Genomic DNA, 8,936 nt, shown 5'->3' on the forward strand with positions numbered 1-8,936 from the left:
GAAAAACCTAACCACTACCACCTCACCCAGATGATCAAGGTTAACATCAACAGTGATATCTCGATAATATGTACCCTTAATATGATGTGATGAGAAGGGTACATTACCTCCATGGTCCTCCTCTCCAAAACCCAGTAATCCCAGTCTAACCAAGAGAATAACATCATACAAATCCCAATTGAGGGACATTCTACAAAATACTTGACCAGCACTCTTCAAAACTGTTAAAGGCATTAAAAACAAGGGAAGTCTGAGAAACTGGTACAGGCCAAAAGATGCTAGGAGATACGACAAGTTAGTGTAATATATCCGGATAGGATCCTGGTGCAGAAAAAAAGTATTAGAGAAAAAGTAGTGAAATCCAAATAAACTGTGGAGTTTGCTTAATGTTGGCTCCTTAGCTGTAATAAATAGTAACATTGGTTCCTTAGTTTTGGCACATGTATAATGGTAATGGAAGATGCTATCAGCAGGGGACACTGGTTAAGGGATACATAGAAACAGTGTGCACTGTCTTTGCAACTTTTCTGTAAACCTAATAGTACTTTAGAATAAAAAGTTTGCTTAAAAAATAATAAGCTGGGCAAAGTCCCTAAGGAATGGCAAGAGGAGTAAGGAGTGGGGTGGATCCAGAACACAAATGAAGTTAATGGCTTTGGGTAAGGAAGATGCCTCTTCTGCTCCGGTAAGATTAATGCAGTGTCAAGGAGGGAAAACTTTTCCTCTGCACTCTCCAGTTATTTTCCTAGGGGCCTGCAAATTAAACTGCCAAAAAGACAGATTAATAAAAGAAAAATATTTTTATTCACATACTTACACGGGAGTTCACAGAAAAATATGACTCAAGGAGGCAGTTAGAATTTGGGTTTATATACCATCTTAATAAGAAGGGAGTGGGGAGAAGGGCACCGTAGGAAAACAAATGACTTTTAGGAAAAGATAAATGGGGAATAGATAATGACAGTTTTGTGAAAATGTCTGTTTAGGTGATTGCTTATTCCTGAGCCAAATTCTCCTTCCCAGTGCTAGGAGTCAGTCTTTCCTGGTTGCTAAATTCCTGGAGAGGGGACTGATTTATAACTAATGGATTCTTTGGGAGGCTCTGCTTTCAGGTGGATAAGGCAGTTCAAAAGAAAAGAAAACAAAGCCAAGCTCTTCAGCAGTGTATTGTGGATGCCTTCAGCAGGAAGAGGTGAGTGTGTGAGTCTGGGTTCTGACCCATTAGAAAGCCCATTGCTGCCACTGCCACCACCAAGTCCTCCATATTTTTCTCTGCAAAGTAAAATCTGCTAAGAATGAGGACGCAAGGCGTTAAGTTTGGAGTAGCTAATAAAGGGAATTGTTAAAATATTTGCAAACTGTTTTGTAAAAGATTTTTACTTATTTATTTGAGAGAAAGAGCACAAGCAGGGGGAGTGGCAGAGGGAGAGGGAGAAACAGGCTCTGGGAGCCAGACGTGGGACTTGATCCCGGGACCCTGGGATCATGACTCAAGCCAAAGGTGGACGCTTAACCGACTGAGCCACTCAAGTGCCTCTGCAGCTAGTGTTTTAAATAGACTGAGTTCAGTAAGGTAAGAGTTCAGGAAAGGGCTTAAATGTGATCCTTGTGATCTTCCTGCCTCACTCCTTGATGAAATTCCTGCAGATCTCATCGCTTTCTGGTTACTTTCCCAAGTACTCTCAAGTATTAAAAAAATCCAGCTAAGTCTTCACAACTTCCATCTCACATCTGCCTCAGAGCTTCCCTCCTTTCCCTAGGTTGGGCTCAGGGACCAGCCTCCTGCAGGTTGGGGCAGGAGGAGGGGCAATGGGATCAGGGTGCATACAGCAGTCCTCTTCCTTGGCTGGGGCTGCCTGTGGCTTTCTGCACTGTTCCTGTTCAGGGTGTTACACCCTCTAGCTCGGGGGGTTGACAAACAACGAGCCATGGGACAAATCCAAGCCACGGAGAAGAATGGTTTTTCCACTTTTCCATGCTGGAAAAAAACCCAGAATATTCATGACATGAAATTATATGAAATGAACATGGTAGTGTCCATAAGTAAGGTTGTATTGGGACACAGGTACCCCCATATACGTGTGTACTGCCCACGGCCGCTTTTGCTCTATCATGGCAGGGTAGAGTAGTTGTGACAGAGACCATATGGTTGGGAAGACTAACATATTTACTCTCTGGCCCTTTACAGATAAGTTTGGTGACCCCTGTTCTAACTCACTCCTGCAACCCACTCTCCTCCCATTCTGCTGCTGGTGATATACCCCACTTGGCAAGCTGGAGCCCCTTGCCCTCCTGGGGACCCTGGTGAGCAGGAGCCCTCCAGAACAGTTCAGCCTGGCTCGCTTCTGCAGCATCTCCTTGTTACATGGGAAAGTCTTGCATCCTTGTCCCTCCACATGCCACCAGTGCAAGCTCGTCCCCAATTCCTTCCCTCTTTGCTATACCATTGTGGGATGCTTCGGTCGGCCTCCTATCTTTAGGCTTCACCCCCAAACTCCTGGGGACACTCCAAGGACTCCCTCCCCATGTTTTACCCCAGTAACTGGGGAGGCAGACCCAGAGTTCCTATAGCTCAGGAAGCCTGCCCCACAGGGTGAGACAGCACAGTCCTCGTAGCAAGCACCCTGGGGCCTTAAAACAGGATTTCCAGTTGGTATGTCTTATATAGCCAGGATGGGTTGAGGGGGTGGTCTCCATTTTTCTGCATCTTTTAGGAAGCTTACAGGGTTGTCTCTAATCACTTTAAAATGTTGGAGCCCTTATCACCGAAGTCTGCCTTTGAAGCTTTATCCAAAACACTAAAACCACAGGAAAAATTCCAGAGCGTACCCTGTGACACAGGGCTATGATATGGTACAACCTCAGGGGTCATGGTCCACACTGCAGCCTGGGTTACCGTGGCCGCTACGGTCGTAGGGGCCACAACCTGCAGGGCCAGAGGCAATGTTCCTATGGCTACATACACAAACAACAAACCCAAGTGAGCCCACGGCCTCCTCTTAGAGCTCAAACCTAAGGACTCCTTCCTGACTTCCGAGGCGAAAGCAGACTGGTGCCGTGGGATGAAGGAAGCCAAGGATTTGGTGGTTGTTGGTATAAGCCTTTGAGCATAAAATAGCAGAGGAGTTCCAAGGCTTGCAGAGTGATTTGGGGAAATACTATAGTAGGGCCTTTTGCTTTTATTTTTAAAAGATTTATTTATTTTAGAGAGCGAGCGAGAGAGAGAGAGCACAGAGGGGAGGGGCAGAGGGAGAGGGAGACAGAGTCTTAAGCAGACTCCACACTCAGCGTGGAGCCCTACAAGGGGCTCGATCTCACGCTCCTGAGATCATGACCTGAGCCAAAACCATGAGCTGGACGCTTAACTGACTGTGCAACCCAGGTGCCCGGGGACATTTGTGTTTAAAATGTTTATTCCAGAATTTTTAAGAAAGAGGAACAGATTTTTTTTCTCTTAAGCAACAAACCAAATAGAGTGTGGAGAGAGCCGTATGTAATTAGATAATTAGAAGGCATGATCTCTGTTGTCACTTGTTTAACATTTCTTGAGACCTTAACCGATCTCTCGGGAAAAACAGGGTCACAGTACAATGTTTGTCTGTGCACACGTTCTCTGTAGAAACTCCAGTGACCTGCATCTCTTCCCAGCTATTCCTGGCATCACATGTGCTTGGAACAGATTCTGTTCTGCTCTCATTTACATATTTGCTTCAACTGCTCTGCCACTTGCTGCCGAATCAGCCCCAGAAGGCCAAGGCACCCACGGTGCCGCATCCTCCCACCTCTCCTGTCCCGACAGGGGCTGCTGCAGCCTGCTACTAAAGCGGCAGGACCCAGGGCTCAGGGCTCACCCAGTCTGGGATGTTTTAACAAAACAGCCCTCTTATTTTGTGGGTCACTTTGGTTTCAAGCCCCCTTCCTGGGGGCTCAAACTGCCACAGAAATGCTCAAACCTGTCTCAGTTCTAAGAAGAACAGACTCAGCTGCTGACCTCAGGTGTTGCTGCTCGTCGATGTGTCAGGAATGGGTCTCCAAGTTTTACAGGAGAAGACAAAAACATCATTATAGCTACCCACGTGACAAGTTCAGTGCAAAGCACTTGAAATGCATTTTTCCCTAATCCACTCAACCCTTTTTGATAGATATATTTTTTTAAAGATTTTATTTATTTGAGAGACAGAGTGCAGCAGGGGAGAGGGGCAGAGCAAGAGGGAGAAGCAGGCTCCCTGCTGAGCAAGGGGCCCAACACAGTCCCAGGACCCTGAGATCATGACCCAAGCTGAAGTCAGATGCTTAACCGACTGAGCCACCCAGGCACCCTTGATAGATATTGTTGTCTACCTTTTACAGATGAGAACACTTAGGGCTCATTGCTTCAACAAGTATTTATTGAGCACTTACTGTGTGCCAGGCACTGTTCTAGGCATGCGAGATACCTCAGCTACCAGTGGAGGCACCCTTGTGCTGTACGCTTTCTAGAGGGGGTAAATGACGGAATAATTAGCATAATCGTGAAATAAAATATGGTAGAAGGTGCCCAGTTCTATGGGATTTCAGAGAGGTTTCAATTCAGCAAGTATATTTTGAGCCTCTCTTAAATGCCAGGCACTGGGCACAAGATCAAGAAGAAGATAAATTAAAAAAAAAAAAAAAAGAAGAAGAAGATAAATTTGCGTGCTGGCATGCAGTTCACATCCAGTGAGACCACCGAGTGAGCAGCAGAACCAGGGTTGGTGCTGGTGGTCCAGTTCCAGCCATTGCTGGAACATCTTAACGCTTCTTTTTCTTTAAACACTCAACACAAGACTTTCCTCTTATGTGAAGCCTTCCTCGGGCTCTCCTCTCACCCCTAAGTCCTCATTCACTTCTCCCACCTGCCACCAGTGGGCCCTCGACATAGCCCCTGTGGAGCATGCTGTCCCCTGGGGCTGCCTTCATTGACTTACAACATCTCTCCTCTAGGAGCTCCCTGAGAGCACGAATTGTTTTGTTCATCTTTAGATCCTCGTATCAGGGATTTTGATCATTCGTGAGTAATGGGAAACCTGATTAACCCGTGGCATCAGCAAGACCGTGGCTGATCTTTTTTCTCGTGCCACAGGTAGTCTGGAAGAGGGTGGTTGCTGGTGGTTGTTGGCTCATTGCCTCAGGGATGTCATGGCTGAAGCGTGGCTGCCTTGACTCCAGCATTCCCGCCCCCACGCAAGCAGGAAGAAGGGCCCGCGCCAAGAGCGGGAAAGCAAAACCTTCCCGGACAGTTCTGGCCGTCTTCCACATTTGTCTTACTGAATGGAACTGTGCCACATGACAAGCCGTAGATGAGCGAGAGGCTAGGAGAATAATAATTCTTATTTTTAGGCTAATTTCTTATTTTTAGACTGAACACATTGCCACCTGAGCAAAGTCAGCATTGGTTAGTAAAGAAGGGGAAAGTGAACACTGGAAGGTGTCTAGCATTGTCTGCCTCAATCCCTAAGACAAAGCAGAGTGCCTGGCACCATGCTATCAGGAAAGCACTCAATAGTTATTGAAAGAAAACAAATGAACAAGGGAAAAAGAGACAAAAAAACAGACTCCTAATTATAGAGAACAAACTAGTGGTTGCCAGAGGGGAGGTGGGTGGGGGATGGGTAAAATAGGTGAAGGGGATTAAGAGTACACTCATCTTGGTGAGCGCTGAGTAATGTACAGAATTGCTGAATCACATTGTACACCTGAAACTAACGTAACACTGTGTGTTAACTACACATGAATTTTGAAAATTAATTAAAAGAGGGCGCCTGGGTGGCTCAGTTGGTTAAGCGACTGCCTTCGGCTCAGGTCATGATCCTGGAGTCCCTGGATCGAGTCCCGCGTCAGGCTCCCTGCTCGGCAGGGAGTCTGCTCCCTCTGACCCTCCCCCCTCTCATGTGCTCTCTCTCATTCTCTCTCTCTCAAATAAATAAATAAAATCTTTAAAAAAAAAAAAAAAAAAAAAAAAAAAAAAAAAAGAAAATTAATTAAAAGATAGTTATTTTTAAATCATTTTTTAAAGTTTTTATTTTAATTCTAGTTAACATATAGTGTTATATTAGTTTCAGGTGTACAATACAGTGATTCAGCACTTCCATACCTCACCCAGTGCTCATCACAAGTGCACTCCTTGATCCCCATCACCTATTACACCTAACCCCTCACCCACCTCCCCTCTGGTAACCATCAGTTTGTTCTCTATAATTAAGCGTCTACTTCCTGATTTCTCTTATTTTTGATCTGAGCTTGTTTTGTTTCTTAAATTCCACATATGAGTGAAATCATATGGTATTTGTCTTTCTCTGACTTATTTCACTTAGCATAATACTCCCTAGCTCCATCCACATCAGTGCAAATGGAAAGATTTCATTATTAAAAAATAGTTATTGAATAAATGGTGAATGAGTAAATAAATGATTTTTTGGTCCATGTCATATGGTCTGGTAATCTTCTTAGCCAACAGTTAAAACAGAGCTGACATCTTATTGAAATGGTATTGGGGAAAATATCAGTTGTCTATCAGTTATCATGGTGAATGAATGAGTGTGTGTGTGTGTGTGTATGTGTGTGTACATGCGTGGTGTAGAGACAGAGAGGAAGAAGTGGGGCGTAAATAGAAAGATCCAGATATCTCAAGTAGTAGTTTTACCTTTTCCTAAAAGAGTCACCCTCCCTCTAGTATATTTGGGGAAAAGATGAAGGCTGTTTCACATCTGTTTCTGAGTTGTCCACCCGGCTGCTGTGCCCAGTTTCATGTGCCAGTGGCCACAGTCTTCTCCATGAGATGCTTTACCCTGCCTCAGCATAGCACCAGCTAAGGTGTGAATGAGGCCAGGCCCTCTCTTTCTGCTGTCCGCACGGTCATCAGACAGAATGAACGAGTGTACCGGATTTGACAAAAGGGTTGAGGTGACTACATTCTTGTTGAGCACCTACTATGTGCCGGGTATTACAGTAGGTGCTGGGGTACAAGAGTAAAGAAACAGACATGCCCCTTGTAAGTCTTAGGATATGGGAGGGAATGGATCATTAGAAAAATTAATACCCAAATCTGTAATTTTACTTGAGATAATGCACTATGAAGGAAAAGGGGAGGGTATATTGAAAGAGAATAATGAAGGAGACTATTTGGGTGGGGATGAAAGGAGGTGTCACAAAAGGTAGGATATTTAGGGAGAATATCTCTACCTTATAGTCAGACCTAAGGGAATTAATACAAGCGATTCAAGAAAAAAAGAGGGAGAAAGGGAAAAAAAAGAGCGGGTGGGGGGGAAGGCATTCCTCACAAGGGGAGCAATTTATGCAAAGGCCCTGAAGTGGGAAATAATCTGGGACACGAGAAGCGGTTTCAGTGGTTTGAGGAATGCGAGGTGAAAAACTAAAGATTAAAGGTGTTTCAAAGAGGGACGCCTGGGTGGCTCAGTTGGTTAAGCATCTGCCTTTGGCTCGGGTGGTGATTCCCAGAGTCCCGGGATCGAGTCCCACATTGGGCTCCTTGCTCAGCCGGGAGCCTGCTTCTCCCTCTCCATCTGCTTGTGCTCGCTCTCTGTCAAATAAATAAATTTTTTTAAAAAAGTGTATAAAAGATTAAAACCCTTTTTATGACATTTGGCTCTGAAGCAAGAGCTTCCAGAACGTAACCTGCACTCAGGAACCATGGCCTGCTCAGTGTCCAAGCCCACACGTGCGGCAGGTCTGCAGCGACCCCCCAACCCCCTTAGACACTTCTCTGGGCCGCAGAAACCACCAGGGTTATCTCGGTGTGGCTCCAATCTGTACAACAGGTGTGTTAGTCCAAAACCAGTACTGTGCTTACCTTCTAGAGCAGTGGTTTTCAAATATTAGCTGGAGGTGGTATTAAAACCTTAAATTAAATTTAAAATTAAATTAAATTAAAATTATTACTAGGGGCGCCTAGGTGGCTCCGTCAGTTAAGCGTCTACCTTCAGTTCAGATCATGATCCCAGAGTCCTGGGATCCAGTTGGGTTTGGGCTCCTTGCTCAGCGGGCTGTCTGTTTCTCTCTCTGCCCCTCATCCTGCTCGTGCTCCCGCTCTCTCAAATATATAAATTAAATCTTGAAAAAAAATTTTTTTAAAAACCAAAACCAGGGGCGCCTGGGTGGCTCAGTCGTTAAGCGTCTGCCTTCGCCTCAGGTCATGGGCCCAGGGTCCTGGGACCCCTGCTCTGCGGGAAGCCTGCTTCTCTCTCTCCCACTCCCCCTGCTTGTGTTCCCTCTCTCGCTGTGTCTCTTTCTGTCAAATAAATAAAATCTTAAAAAAGAAAAACCACCCAAAACCAATTACTAGACCCCATCTTCAGAGACTGATTCAGTAGGTTTAAGGCGGGCCCTGCTAATTTGCCTTTCCAATGTGTTCCCATCTGTTGCTGCCCCCCAGTCCACATCTTGAGAACCGTTGTCCTAGAGAAAGCGGAATACTCCAGAAAAGTTCTGGGAGAGTAGTTAAGGGGCTTTTGTACTTTGCGCTGGAAACTAGTCAAACACTCATGCTTATACAGCAAAGGGCAGCACCGCAGTAGGTGAGTGCTCCGTGGGGCTCGGTCCAAGATGACAGGCTCTCTAAGCCCAGCCTAACAGAAGGATGAGACAGATCTACCTCAGCCCCATGGTAGAAGGGCAGGCATCTTGCTGGAAAAGGCCAGAACTCTTCCAAGGGGATGCTCCAGGGAGTCTTTTGAGGCCGCCATTGAGCCGGGCCCGGAGGGGGAGCAGGAGCCTCCGAGCGGCCCTGTGGCCGGCTTAGGGGTGGGAAACAGCATTCCACCTGCAGGCCTCCGTCCCTGTGAGCACAGCACCCATCAAGAAGGAAGGGTGACGCCGGGCTCCGCGTGCGTGCCCAGTGCCGCGTGCCTTACCGAGGGCGCCTGCGCAAGCGTCTCCGGGACTTCTCCCCGCCCCGGCGC

The sequence above is a fragment of the Halichoerus grypus genome, chromosome 10 (assembly GCF_964656455.1).
Source record: "Halichoerus grypus chromosome 10, mHalGry1.hap1.1, whole genome shotgun sequence".
In the NCBI taxonomy this organism is placed as follows: Eukaryota; Metazoa; Chordata; class Mammalia; order Carnivora; family Phocidae; genus Halichoerus; species Halichoerus grypus.